The sequence below is a fragment of the Mus musculus genome, chromosome 7 (assembly GCF_000001635.26).
Source record: "Mus musculus strain C57BL/6J chromosome 7, GRCm38.p6 C57BL/6J".
NCBI classification, from domain to species: Eukaryota; Metazoa; Chordata; class Mammalia; order Rodentia; family Muridae; genus Mus; species Mus musculus.
Window position 1 is genome coordinate 13,533,510 of NC_000073.6, and position 15,670 is coordinate 13,549,179.

A 15,670-nucleotide genomic window follows, 5' to 3' on the forward strand; every position below is an offset into this window, starting at 1 on the left:
GACAAGAGAGAGAGTAAACATGAGCATTCTTTATGCCCTCCCTTGGAACTCCCTTCCACAGGTGGTATGACAGCTAACTCAGTGTGTGGCATCTTGTTTCTCTCCATACATCTACATAGATGTATGATCTTAAGGTCTTTATAATATAACCTAGTCTCTTTCTTCTTTGTCACCAAGCATGATTGTCAATTAAAACATATTGTTAGGGGTTTTCCCTGTGAATGCATCAACTTCACCCACTTTCTTCACACATTTGTAGAATTTCACAGTACAGATATGCCATTCCATCTTAACATGGGATCTCATATCTTTAAATCTCTTTGTGTTATTATGAGCAAGGGGACTTTCTGCATACTGAATTTTGAGCAAGTTTGTGAGTTGTTTGTTTTTCATCTTAGTAGTTCTGTTAATCAGGAAGTCAAAGTGCTTATGTGCATCATATGTGTGCATGCATATCAAATCTGAAGTGTTTGGAGATTATCCATAATCCGTATATGAGACTTCTGATTAAAATGCTCTTCCTAAACATTAACAGGGACAGATAGAATAAATGCCTTTTAACAGTGAACTGAACAATTTATGTTATCATAAAAGCACAGTATATATTCAGTTTTCATTTACTTAATGTTTTATTTAAATATTTTATGAAATATATTTTGATCATGTTTTTCCACTTCTCTAACTTTCCTCAGAAATTCCCTAGCTCCTTACTCAACTTCATGTTCTCTCTCTTTCTCAAAAATACTCTCTGTATTTTTCTCTCTTTCTGTCTCATTCTCTCTTTCTGCCCATGTCCCTTTCTCTCTCTGCCTTTCTCACACACAAAGCAAACAATTACAATGAAGACTATGTTCATCCTTCTGAGGCCTTTGCTCCAGGGACTCCTGTTACTATGATTCCCCATCAAAGAAAAGAAACATATTACTCTTTCTTCGGTTTTTAGATAAACTGTGCATTTTTGAAGATATAGAAGTTAAGGATCCATTAGATGCTTCTCCAAATATGATTCACTGTCATTATGGAGTACTCTGATAAAAAATGTTTGTGATCTTGTCTATCTGGATATCTTGTTTCATAGGAAAAAATCCCACTGAAGTACACATTTGTTATGTGAGAGTTTTCTTGAGGAGACAAAGCGTGCGCACACACACACACACACACACACAGCCCTACTTACTCTGGATTTGGATCTCAGAACAGATTAAATTAATAATGCACCAAAGTCCAACACAGTGAACCCAATTAATTTTTATTGGTGTTACTAAGAGGAGTATGGGTAAGGAGTTACAAGAGCAGGGATCCCCAAATCAGCTGCATCACAGAAAAGTCTACCTCAACAGTGATGGCTGCTCATGAAAGCTACAACCCTTGACCTCCCTGCTCAACTTTTAAATTTACTGATCCAAGAGTTTCCTCTCAGTAGTTTTCCTGGCCATATATTTTTTTCCTGGCCATCTTTTCCTGGCAACTATAAATCCTTGCCAACTATAATCCTAAAAATACTTATATTTCCCAATATTTATTACTAAGAATAAAAATTTGTTTTCATGTATCCCCCAAATGTGATAAGGATGCTGAAGTAAAGCTCTCCACAACTGATGGCTGGATGTTGGTGGGGAAGGACTCTGTTTTCTTTTTCTTTCTTTCTCTTTTCTTTTCTTTCTCTTTTCTTTTCTTTTCTTTTCTTTCTTTTCTTTTCTTTCTCTTTCTTTCTCTTTCTCTTTCTTTCTTTCTTTCTCTCTTTCTTTCTTTCTTTCTTTCTTTCTTTCTTTCTTTCTTTCTTTCTTTCTTTCTTTCTCTCTCCCTCTCTCTCTTTCTCCCTCTCTCTTTTCTCTTTCTTTCTTTCTTTCTTTCTTTCTTTCTTTCTTTCTTTCTTTCTTTCTTTCTCTCTCTCTCTCTCTCTCTCTCTCTCTCTCTCTCTCTCTCTCTCTCTCTTTCTTTCTTTTTTTTTTTGAGACAGGGTTTCTCTGTGTAGCCCTGACTGTCCTGGAACTCACTCTGTAGACCAGGCTGGCCTTGACCTCAGAAATCTGCCTGCCTCTGCCTCCCAAGTGTTGGGATTAAAGGTGTGTACCACCACGCCCGGTGCTCAGTTTTCTTTAATGGTTGGTCACTGGGAGTTTGCCCATGCTCTAGTGATTATATTGTCAACAAAAATTAAACTTGTTTTGTTTTGTTTTTGTTTCTCTTTTTCACTTTTGGGGTGTGTATGGAGTCACAAGGGTAGAGGGGTAGATTTGGGAGGACTGGGAAGTGACTGTGATTGGGGTTTATGATGTGAAATCCTAAATAATCAATCAAAGCACTATGTAAAGAAAAACTGAGAAGTTCATTATATATTGGTCAACTACTTAAGAATATGAGTCACGCCACGGAGTAGTTGATTTCTTTCTTGGACTCAGCCTATGAGTATTTTATTGAGTATTATTGTCTCAGTTTCATAAGAGAAATTGGTCTGGAATTGTCTTTCTTTGTTGAGTCTTTCTTTGTGTGGTTTTGGTATCAGGGTGATTGTGGCCTCATAGAATCAGTTTGGCAGCATTCCTTTTATTTTGTGGAATAGTTTGAGGAGTATTTGTATGTAACTCTTCTTTAAAAAAATCTGGTAGAGGTAATGCTAAAATAATCTGGCCTTGGGCTTTTTTGGTTGGGAAACTTTAAATAACTGCTTCTATTTCCTTAGGGGTTACATGACTGTTTAAATACTTTACATTATCTTAATTTAGCTTTGGAAAGTGCTATGTGTCTAGAAAAGCAACCAGTTTGTTTAGATTTTCCAATTTTGTATAGGCTTTTGAAGTAAGACCTAATGATTCTTTAAATTTCCTCATTGTTTCTTGTTATGTCTCCCTTTTCATTTCTGATTTTGTTTATTTGGATACTATTTCTCTGTCTTTCAGTTTCTTTGGCTAAGGATTTGTCTATATTGTTAATTTTCTCAAAGAATCACCTGCTTGTTTCATTGATTCTTTGCATTGTTTTCTTTGTTTTTAATTGAGTGATTTTAGCCCTGATTTTGATTATTTTCCTGCCTTCTAGTCCTCTTGGGTGTGTTTGCTTTTTTTTTTTTCTAGCTTTTAGATGAACTTTTAAAATGTTGGTATGAGAAAATTTTAATTTCTTTATGGAAGTGCTTAGTGCTAAGAACTTACCTCTTACCACTACTTTGATTGTGTCCCATAAATTTAGGTTTGTTTTACCTTCGTTTTCATGGAATTCTAAAAGTCTTTAGATATTTTTCTTCATTTCTTCTCTGACCCAGAGATCATTGAGTAGGGAATTGTTCAGTTTTCATGAGTGTGTAGGCTTTCTGTTGTTTCCTTTGAAGTTCAGCTTTAATCCATGGTATTCTGATAAGATACAAGGCATTATTTAAGCTTTCTGTGTTACTTACTATATGGTCACTTTTGAAGAAGGTTCTGTGAGGTGCTGGAAAGAAGATATACTGTTTTTTTTCCATTTTTATTAGGTATTTAGCTCATTTACATTTCCAAGGCTATACCAAAAGTCCCCCATACCAACCCACCCCCACTCCCCTACCCACCCACTCCCCCTTTTTGGCCCTGGCATTCCCCTGTACTGGGGCATATAAAGTTTGCATGTCCAATGGGCCTTTCTTTCCAGTGATGGCCGACTAGGCCATCTTTTGATACATATGCAGCTAGAGTCAAGAGCTCCGGGGTACTGGTTAGTTCATAATGTTGTTCCACCTATAGGGTTGCAGATCCCTTTAGCTCCTTGGGTACTTTCTCTAGCTCCTCCATTGGGAGCCCTGTGATCCATCCAATAGCTGACTGTGAGCATCCACTTCTGTGTTTGCTAGGCCCCGGCATAGTCTCACAAGAGACAGCTACATCTGGGTCCTTTCGATAAAATCTTGCTAGTGTATGCAATGGTGTCAGCGTTTGGATGCTGATTATGGGGTGGATCCCTGGATATGGCAGTCTCTACATGGTCCATCCTTTCATCTCAGCTCCAAACTTTGTCTCTGTAACTCCTTCCATGGGTGTTTTGTTCCCACTTCTAAGAAGGGGAATAGTGTCCACACTTCAGTCTTCATTTTTCTTGAGTTTCATGTGTTTAGCAAATTGTATCTTATATCTTGGGTATCCTAAGTTTCTGGGCTAATATCCACTTATCAGTGAGTACATATTGTGTGAGTTCCTTTGTGAATGTGTTACCTCACTCAGGATGATGCCCTCCAGGTCCATCCATTTGGCTAGGAATTTCATTAATTCATTCTTTTTAATAGCTGAGTAGTACTCCATTGTGTAAATGTACCACATTTTCTGTATCCATTCCTCTGTTGAGGGGCTTCTGGGTTCTTTCCAGCTTCTGGCTATTATAAATAAGGCTGCTATGAACATAGTGGAGCATGTGTCCTTCTTACCAGTTGGGGCATCTTCTGGATATATGCCCAGGAGAGGTATTGCTGGATCTTCCGGTAGTACTATGTCCAATTTTCTGAGGAACCGCCAGACTGATTTCCAGAGTGGTTGTACAAGCCTGCAATCCCACCAACAATGGAGGAGTGTTCCTCGCCACATCCTCGCCAGCATCTGCTGTCACCTGAATTTTTGATCTTAGCCATTCTGACTGGTGTGAGGTGGAATCTCAGGGTTGTTTTGATTTGCATTTCCCTGATGATTAAGGATGTTGAACATTTTTTCAGGTGCTTCTCTGCCATTCGGTATTCCTCAGGTGAGAATTCTTTGTTCAGTTCTGAGCCCCATTTTTTAATGGGGTTATTTGATTTTCTGAAGTCCACCTTCTTGAGTTCTTTATATATGTTGGATATTAGTCCCCTATCTGAGTTAGGATAGGTCAAGATCCTTTCCCAATCTGTTGGTGGTCTTTTTTCTTATTGACGGTGTCTTTTGCCTTGCAGAAACTTTGGAGTTTCATTAGGTCCCATTTGTCAATTCTCGATCTTACAGCACAAGCCATTGCTGTTCTGTTCAGGAATTTTTCCCCTGTGCCCATATCTTCAAGGCTTTCCCCCACTTTCTCCTCTATAAGTTTCAGTGTCTCTGGTTTTATGTGAAGTTCCTTGATCCACTTATATTTGACCTTAGTACAAGGAGATAGGTATGGATTGATTCGCATTCTTCTACATGATAACAACCAGTTGTGCCAACACCATTTGTTGAAAATGCTGTCTTTCTTCCACTGTATGGTTTTAGCTCCCTTGTCGAAGATCAAGTGACCATAGGTGTGTGGGTTCATTTCTGGGTCTTCAATTCTATTCCATTGGTCTACTTGTCTGTCTCTATACCAGTACCATGCAGTTTTTATCACAATTGCTCTGTAGTAAAGCTTTAGGTCAGGCATGGTGATTCCACCAGAGGTTCTTTTATCCTTGAGAAGAGTTTTTGCTATCCTCGGTTTTTTGTTATTCCAGATGAATTTGCAAATTGCTCCCTCTAATTCGTTGAAGAATTGAGTTGGAATTTTGATAGGGATTGCATTGAATCTGTAGATTGCATTTGGCAAGATAGCCATTTTTACAATGTTGATCCTGCCAATCCATGAGCATGGGAGATCTTTCCATCTTCTGAGATCTTCTTTAATTTCTTTCTTCAGAGACTTGAAGTTTTTATCATACAGATCTTTCACTTCCTTAGAGTCACGCCGAGATATTTTATATTACTTGTGACTATTGAGAAGGGTGTTGTTTCCCTAATTTCTTTCTCAGCCTGTTTATTCTTTGTGTAGAGAAAGGCCATTGACTTGTTTGAGTTAATTTTATATCCAGCTACTTCACCGAAGCTGTTTATCAGGTTTAGGAGTTCTCTGGTGGAATTTTTAGGGTCACTTATATATACTATCTTATCATCTGCAAAAAGTGATATTTTGACTTCCTCATTTCCAATTTGTATCCCCTTGATCTCCTTTTGTTGTACAATTGCTCTGGCTAATACTTCAAGTACTATGTTGAAAAGGTAGGGAGAAAGTTGGCAGCCTTGTCTAGTTCCTGATTTTAGTGGGATTGCTTCCAGCTTCTCTCCATTTACTTTGATGTTGGCTACTGGTTTGCTGTAGATTGCTTTTATCATGTTTAGGTATGGGCCTTGAATTCCTGATCTTTCCAAGACTTTTATCATGAATGGGTGTTGGATCTTGTCAAATGCTTTTTCTGCATCTAACGAGATGATCATGTGGTTTTTGTCTTTGAGTTTGTTTATATAATGGATTACATTGATGGATTTTCGTATATTAAACCATCCCTGCATCCCTGGAATAAAACCTACTTGGTCAGGATGGATGATTGCTTTAATGTGTTCTTGGATTCGGTTAGCGAGAATTTTATTAAGTATTTTTGCATCGATATTCATAAGAGAAATTGGTCTGAAGTTCTCTATCTTTGTTGGATCTTTCTGTTGTTTAGGTATCAGAGTAATAGTGGCTTCATAAAATGAATTGGGTAGAGTACCTTCTACTTCTATTTTGTGAAATAGTTTGTGCAGAACTGGAATTAGATCTTCTTTGAAGGTCTGATAGAACTCTGCACTAAACCCGTCTGGTCCTGGGCTTTTTTTTGGCTGGGAGAATATTAATAACTGTTTCTATTTCTTTAGGGGATATGGGACTGTTTAGATGGTCAACTTGATCCTGATTCAACTTTGGTACCTGGTATCTGTCCAGAAATTTGTCCATTTCGTCCAGGTTTTCCAGTTTTGTTGAGTATAGCCTTTTGTAGAAGGATCTGATGGTGTTTTGGATTAGAAGATATACTGTTTTTTGTTTTAGTGAAATGTTTTGTAGATACCTGTTGGGTTTGTACGACTCACAACATCAGTTAGTTCCATCATTACTTTGTTTAGTTTTTGTTGGGATAATGTATTGATTGGTGAGGATGAGGTGTTGAAGTCTCCCACAATTTTTTAAAGAGATTTATTTATTTATTTATTTATTTATTTATTTATAGACATTTCTTTTACTTACATTTCAAATGCTGTCCCTTTCTTTTTTTGGGTTCCCTTCTGAAAACCTCATCCCACCCCCCGACACCCTGCTCACCTACCCATCCACTCCTGCTTCTTTGTCCTTGCATTCCCCTACACTGGGATATCATGCCTTCTCAGGACCATGAGCCTTTCCTCTCATTGATGTTCAACAAGGCCATCTTCTGCTACATATGCAGCTGTTGTCAAGGGTCCCTCCATGTGTACAGTTTGGTTGTTCATTTAGTCCCTGGGAGCTCTGGAAGTACTAATTGGTTCATATTGTTGTTCCCCCTATGGGGCTGCAAGCTCCTTCAGCTCCTTCAGCTCCTTCAGTCCTTTCTCTAGATCCTTCACTGGGGACCTTGTGCTCAGTCAAATGGTTGGCTGAGAGTATCCATCTGTGTATTTGTCAGGCACTGGTAGAGCCTCTCAGGAGATAGCTATATCTGGCACCTTTCAGCAAGAACTTGTTGGCATCCACAATAGTGTCTGGGTTTGGTGACTGTATATGGGATGGATCCCAAGGTGAGGTAGTCTCTGGATGGTCTTTCCTTCAGTCTCTGCTCCACATTTTGTCTCTGTATCTACCCCCATGGGTATTTTGTTCCTCCTTCAAAGAAGGACCGAAATATCCATGCTTTGCTCTTCCTTCTTATTGAGCTTCAGTTGATCTGTGAATTCTGTCTTGGGTATTCCAAGCTTCTGGGCTAATATCCACTTATCAGTGAGTGTATATAATGTGTGTTCTTTTGTGATTGGGTTACCTTGCTCAGGATGATATTTTCTACTTCCATCCATTTGCCTAAGAATTTCATTAATTCATTGTTTTTCACAGCTGAGTAGTATTCCACTGTGTAATTGTTCCACATTTTCTGTAACCATTCCTCTGTTGAGGGATATCTGAGCTGCTTCTGGCTTCTGGCTATTATAAATAAAGCTGTTATTAACATAGTGGAACATGTGTCCTTACTACATGTTGGAGCATCTTCTGGGTATATGCCCAGGAGTGATATAACTGGTAGTACTATGTCCAATTTTCTGAAGAATCACCAAACTGATTTCCAGAGTTTTTGTAACAGCTTGCAATCCTACCAGCAGTGGAGAAGTGTGCCTCTTTCTCTACATCCTCAATAGCATCTGCTATCACCTGAGTTTTGATCTTAGCCATTCTGACTGATATGAGGTAGAATCTCAGGGTTGTTTTGATTTGCATTTCCCTGATGACTAAGGATGTTGAACATTTCTTTAGGTGTTTCTCAGTCATTTGGTATTCCTCAGTTGAGAATTCTTAGTTTAGCTCTGTACCCCATTTTTAATAGGGTTATTTGGTTCTCTGGAGTCTAACTTTTTGAGTTCTTTGTATGTATTGGATATTAGCCCACTATCAGATGTAGGGTTGGTACAGACCTTTCCTCAATTTATTGGTTTCCAATTTTTCCTATTTTTGTTCAGGAAATTTTCCTCTGTGCCCATGTGGTCAAGGCTCTTCTCCATTTACTTCTGTATTAGTTTCTGTATATCTGGTTTAATGTGGAGGTACTTGATCCACTTGGACTTGAGCTTTGTACAAGGAGATAAGAATGGATCAGTTTGTATTCTTCTGCATCCTAACTGCCAGTTGACCAAGCACCATTTGTTGAAAATGCTGTCTTTTTCACACTGGATGGTTTTAGCTCCTTTGTCAAAGATCAAGTGCACATAGTTGTATGCGTTCATTTCTGGGTCTTTAATTCTATTCCATTGATCTCCCTGCCTGTCACTGTACCAATACCATGCAGGTTTTTTGTTTGTTTGGGTTTTTTAAAATCACTATTGCTCTGTAGTACAGCTTGAGGTCTTGGATGCTGATTCCTGCAGAAGTTCTTTTATTGTTGAGAATAGCTTTTATTATCCTGGGTTTTATGTTATTCCAGATGATTTTGAGAATTATTCTAACTATGGAGAATTGAGTTGGAATTTTAATGGAGATTGCATTGGATCTGTATATTTCTTTTGGCAAGATGGCCATTTTTACCCTGTTAATCTTGCCAATCCATGAGCATGGGAGATCTTTCCATCTACTGATGTCTTCCTTAATTTCTTTCTTCAGAGACTTGAAGTTCTTGTCATACAGATTTTTCACGTGTTACATTAGAACCACACCTAAGTACTTTATATTGTTTGTGCCTATTGTGAAGGGTGTCATTTTTCTAATTTCTTTCACAGTCTGTTTATCTTTTGAGTGTAGGAAGGCTACTGATTTGATTGAGTTAACTTTATATCTGGCCACTTTGCTGAAGTTGTTTATCAGCTGTAGAAGTTCTCTGATGGAGTTTTGGGGGTCACTTAAGTATACTATCATATCATCTGCAAATAGTGACAGTTTGACATCTTCCTTTCTAATTTGTATCCATTTGACCCTCTTTTGTTGTCTAATTACTATAGCTAGAACTTCAAGTACTATATTGAATGGACACACACACACACACACACACACACACACACACACACACACACACACATATATATATATATATATATATATATATATATATATATATATATATATATATATATATAGAGAGAGAGAGAGAGAGAGAGAGAGAGGCAGCCTTGTTTAGTCCCTGATTTTAGTGGGATTGCTTCAAGTTTTCTCCATTTAGTTTGATATTTGCTACCTTTTTGTTGTATATTGCTCTCAGGATGTTTAGATATGCACCTTGAATTCCTGATCTTTCCAAGACTTTAACATGAAGGGATGTTGAATACTGTCAAATGCTTTTTTAGGATCTAATGAAATGATCATGTGGGTTTTTTTTTCTTTGAGTTTTTTTATGTAGTGGATTACATCAATGGATTTCTGTATATTGAACCATCCCTGCATCCCTGGGATGAGGCCTACTTGATCATGGTAAATGATTGTTTTGATGTGTTCTTGGATTCAGTAGGCAAGAATTTTATTGAGTATTTTTGCATCAGTATTAATAGGGGAAATTATTCTGAAGTTCACTTTCTTTGCTGGTTCTTTGTGTGGTTTTGATAACAGTGTGATTGTGGCTTCATAGAAAAATTGGGTACTGTGCCTTCTGTTTCTATTTTGTGAAATAGGTTGAAGGGTATTGGTATTAAGTCTTCTTTGAAGGTCTGATAGAACTCTGCACTAAACCCATCTGGTCTTGAGCCTTTTTGGGTTGGGAGACTTTTAATGACTGTTTCCACTTCTTTATGGATTTTGGGACTGTTTAAGTGGTTTATCTGATCCTGATTTAACTTTGGTACCTGGTATCTATCTAGAAAATTGTCTGTTTCATCTAGATTTTCCAGTTTTGTTGATTATAGGCTTTTGTAGTCAGATCTGATGATTTTTTTTTGAATTTCCATAGTTTCTGTTGTTATATCTCCCTTTTCATTTCTGATTTTGTTAATTTGGATAGTGTCTCTGTGCCCTCTGGTTAGTCTGGCTAGGGTTTAACTATCTTGTTGACTTTCTCAAAGAACCAGCTCCTGGTTTTGTTGATTCTTTATATGGTTCTTTTTCTTTCTACTTCGTTGATTTCAGCTCTGAGTTTCACTATTTCCTGCCTCTACTCTTCTTGGTTGTTTTTGCTTCTTTTTGTTCTAGAGTTTTAGGTATGCTGTTAAACTGCTTGTATATGCTCTCTCCACTTTCTTTTTGGAGGCATTCAGAGTTTCATGTTTCCCTCTTAGCACTGGTTTATTGTATGCTATAAGTTTGGTATGTTGTACCTTCATTTTCATTAAAATCTAAAAAGTCTTTAATTTGTTTCTTTATTTACTCCTTGACCAAATTATCATTAAGTAGAGCATTGTTCAACTTCCATGCATATTTGGGCTTTCTGTTGTTTTTTCTTTATTATTTATTTTTTGCTTTTGAAAACCAGCTTTAATCTGTAGAGATCTGATTGGAGGTATGAGGTTAACTCAGACTTCTTATATCTGTTGAGGTCTGTTTTGTGACTGATTATGTGATCAGTTTTGGAGATGGTTCCATGAGGATAAGAGGTATATTCTTTTGATTTAAGATTAAATATTCTGTATATATCTGTTAGATACATTTGGTCCATAACTTCTGTTAGTTTCACTGTGTCTCTGTTTAGTTTCTGTTTCTATAATTTGTCCATTGATGAGAGATGGGTGTTGAAGTCTCCCAATACTTATTGTGTGAGGTACAATGTGTGCTTTGACCTTTAGTGAAGTTTCCTTTATGAATGTTGTGCCCTTGCATTTGGAGCATAGATGTTCAGAATTGAGTGTTCTTGGTAGATTTTTCCTTTGATGTGTAAGAAGTGTCCTTCCTTGTCTTTTTTGATGACTTTTGGTTGAATATCGACATTTCCAATATTGGAAGGGCTACTCCAGCTTGTTTCTGGCACAATTTGCTTGAAAAATTGTTTTCCAGCCCTTTACTGTGAGGTGTGTTTCCTGTATGCAGCAAAATGCTGGGTCCTGTTTACATATCTAGTCTGTTAGTCTATATCTTTTTTTGGATAATTGATTCTATTGATATTAAGGGATATTAAGGAATAGTGTTTTTTTTTCTTCCTGTTATTTTTGATGCTATTTGTATGTTTGTATGGCTAATTTCTTTTAGGTTTGTTGAAACAAGATTAATTTCTTGCTTTTTCTAGGGTATAGTTTAAATCCTGGTGTTGGTGTTTTCCATCTATTATCATTTGTATGGCTAGATTTGTGGAATGATATTGTGTAAATTTGGTTTTGTCATGGAATATGTTCGTTTCTCCATCTATCGTAATTGAGAGTTTTGCTGGGTATAGTCTGGCATTTGTGTTCTCTAAGGGACTGTATGATGTCTACCCAGAATCTTCTGGCTTTCATAGTTTCTGGTGAGAAGTCTAGTGTAATTCTAATAGGTCTGTCTTTATATGTTTCTTGACCTTTTTCCCTTACTGCTTTTAATATTCTTTCTTTGTTTAGTGTTTGATTATTATTTGACAGAGGAATTTCTTTTCTGATCCAATCTATTTGGAGTTCTGTAGACTTTTTTTGGTTCATTGGCATTTCTTCCTTTAGGTTAGGGAAGTTTTCTTCTATAATTTTGTTGAAGATATTTAATGGCCCTTTAAGTTGACAATCTTCACTCTCTTCAATACTTATTATCCTTAGGTTTGGTCTTTTCATTGTGTCCTGGATTTCCTGGATATTTTGGGTTAGGAGATTTTGCCTTTTGCATTTTCTTTGACTGTTGTTTCAATGTTTTCTATAGTATCTTCTTCACCTGAGATTCTCTCTTCTATTTCTTGTAATCTGCTGGTGATGCTTTCATCTATGACTCCTGATCTCTTTCCTAGTTTTTTTTCTCTCTTCTTCCTTCCTTCCTTCCTTCCTTCCTTCCTTCCTTCCTTCCTTCCTTCCTTCCTCCTTCCTTCCTTCCTTCCTTTCTTTCTTTCTTTCTTTTTTTCTTTCTTTCTTTCTTTCTTTCTTTTGAGGCAGGGTTTCTCTGTGTAGCCCTGGCTGTCCTGGAACTCACTCTGTAGACCATGCTGGCTTTGAACTCAGAAATTCAACTGTCTCTGCCTCCCAAGTGCTGGGATTAAGGGCGTGTGCCACCACGTCTGGCACTTTCCTAGGTTTTATATCTCTAGTGTTGTCTCTCTTTGTGATTTATTCATTGTTTCTATTTTCATTTTTAGATCCTGGATGGTTCCTTCACCTGTTTGGTTGTGATTTCCTGTAATTCTTTAAGGGATTTTTGTGTTTCCTCTTTAAGGGCTTCTACCTGTTTACCTGTATTCACCTGTATTTCTTTAAGAGAGTTATTTATGTCCTTCTTAAAGTCCTCTATCATCATTATGAAATGCCATTTTAAATCAGGGTCTTGCATTTTGGTATGTTGGGGTAACCAGGACTTGCTTGTGGTGGGAGAACTGGGTTCTAATGATGCCTTGGTATCTGTTGTTTATTTTCTTATACTTGCCTTTCCACATCTGGCTATCTCTGGTCTTAGTTGGTCTTGCTGTATCTGACTGTGGCTTGTCCATTCTGCAAATCTGTGTGTCCTTGGAGTCCAGTTCTCTCCTGGATATACTTTGGTATAGAGAGCTGTGGTACTGGTCAGTTCTGGGGTACAGGCAGACACCAGAATTATCCTGCCCCTAGCTGTTCCTTGGTTCTGGAGTCCTGATGGCTCTGGGAGAGTCCCTTTTTGGCCAGTAATTTGATAATTGGTAGTCTTACCCGTGCTTGCTGACCAGATGTTTCTTGTTAGTATTTGTGTATACTGTGCCACTGATCTGTGGCACTGATCTGTGGCACAAGATCAGCTCTGGGCACAGACAGAAATGGGAAGACTCTTGTTCTAGGCAGCTCCTTGTTTCCTGTTTCCTGAGGGTTCTAGATGCATTCCTCTGAGCACAGTGGTGGTCCTACCTGTACTTGGAGGCCTGTTTGTACTCCTGGGAGGATAGCTCTCTCCTGGTGCCACTTGGGTATGGAGCCCTGTGGTAGAGGACCTGCTCCTGGCACAAATAGAACCTGGAAGACTCCCAGGCAGTTCCTTGGTTTCTGTGTGTGTGTTCCTCTGAATAGCAGTGGTGGTCCCACCCATGTCACAGGGTTGTCTACACTTCTGGTAGGCTAGCTCTCTCCAGGTGCTATTGTGTATGGATCCCCATGGCAGAGGATCAGCTCTAGTCTCCCACTATTAATGTTTGGGCTTGATGTGTGATTTAAGCTTTAGCAATGTGCCTATTGAAAATGTGGGTGCCCTTGCATTTGGGACATAGATGTTCAGAATTGAGATGTCATCTTGGTGAAATTTTATTTTGCTGAATATGGAGTGCCTTCCCTGTGTTTGTTGACTAATTTTGGTTGAAAGTCTACTTTATTAGATACTGGAATGGCTACTCTAGCTTTCTTCTTGAGTCTGTTATCTTAGAAAACTTTTTCCAGACACTTACTCTGGCATAATGCCTATCTTTATAGCTGCAAGGTTTTTCTTATTTGCAGCATAATGCTGGCTCCTGTTTTTGCATCCATTTTGTTAGCCTGTTTCTTTTTATTGGGGAATTGAGTCCATTAATATTGAGAGACTTTAATGACCAATGATTGTTAATTTCTGTTATTTTGGTGTTGGTGGTATTAGTACATGTGTGTTTATGAACATGCATGTGTGTGCGTGCGTGTGTGCACGCACGCATGTGCTTCTCTTGTTTTGTTTAGGCTCATATGGGATTACTTATTTCCTGTGTTTTCTTTGGTGTAGTTATCTGTGGGACATTGGGTTATGCACAGACAGGCTGGTCTCCAGTTGAGCTGAGATGCTGAACCCAACCCCGGGACCTGGTGGTCACAATTTTCCTACATGGGACGGAAGGAGTTTTCTCATGTCTCCTGGAACTCTGGCTCCTGTCTAAGTTACCACCCCACACAACACCCACAAGAGAAGCATGGCTAGAAGTCATGTAGGCAATGTCCCAAGCTTCTGACCTTCAGGCTAAGCTCCTTCCCAGTTACCTAGCAACAGAAAAGATAGCAGCTAAGTTTAAAAGGGGATGTTTGGCCCCTCCTTGCTCTCTCACTCCTTTGTTCTCTTGCTCTTATTCTCCTCTCTTCTCACTCTCTCCCTCTTACTCTCTCTCTCTAGCCTTTCCCCCTCTCTTTTCTACCTTCTCTCTTCCCCCCTGCCTTTCTATAATAAAGTTCTAAAACCATAGACAGTCTCTGTTCACCAAGGCTGTGCTCACTTTCACATACATGGGAACCTTTCTTCCCTCATCCCTCTCTCCCATAATCCGGGAAATACAGGGTGTGGCCCAGGGGCCCCTAGGTCAGGGCTGCCCCTTGTCTACCTCCCATCTAGTGGGTCAGAGGCTTGGATGCCCACCCGGGGATGAGTGGAAAGCATCTGGCAGCCCTCCCATGTCTGCCTGTCCAGAGCATAGGTGGAACTATGGTCAGACCTGTTCTCCCTTCCCCCCTCCCCCCTAGGCCCCTTTTTAGTTCCCACAGTTATCCTCCTTATTTTGGAGTTTTTTTTCTACTTTTTTCAGTAGGGCTGGATTTTATGGATAGATATTGTTTAAACTTGTATTTGACTTGAAATATTGTATTTTCTCAATCTATAGTGATTGAGAGTTTTGATGGTTATAGTAGTCTGGGGTGTCATTGTTTTTTTTTTTTTTTTTTTTTTTTTTTTTTTTTTTTTGTTTTGTTTTGTTTTGTTTTTGTTTTTGATATTTCTTTATTTATAGGCTCAAGACATCTGTCCAGACCCTTGTAGCTTTTAGAGTGTCTGTTGAGAATTAATATCCACTTATCAGTGAGTGCATATTGTGTGTGTTCTTTTGTGGTTGGGTTACCTCACTCAAGATGATATCCTCCAGACCCATCCATTTGCCTAAGAATTTCGTAAATTCATTGTTTTTAATAACTGAGTGGTGCTCCATTGTGTAAATGTTCCACATTTTCTGTATCCATTCCTCTGCTGAAGGACATCTGAGTTCTTTCCAGCTTCGGGCTATTATAAATAAGGCTGCTATGAACATAGTGGGGCATGTATTCTTATTACAAGTTGGAACATCTTCTTGATATATACCCAGGAAGTACTCAAGGAGATGAAGGGGTCTGCAACCTTATAGGAAGAACAACAATATAAACTAACCAGTACTCCCAGAGCTCGAGTCTCTAGCTGCATATGTAACAGAAGATAGCCTAGTCGACCATCATTGGGAGGAGAGGCCCTTGGTCTCAGGAAGATTATATGC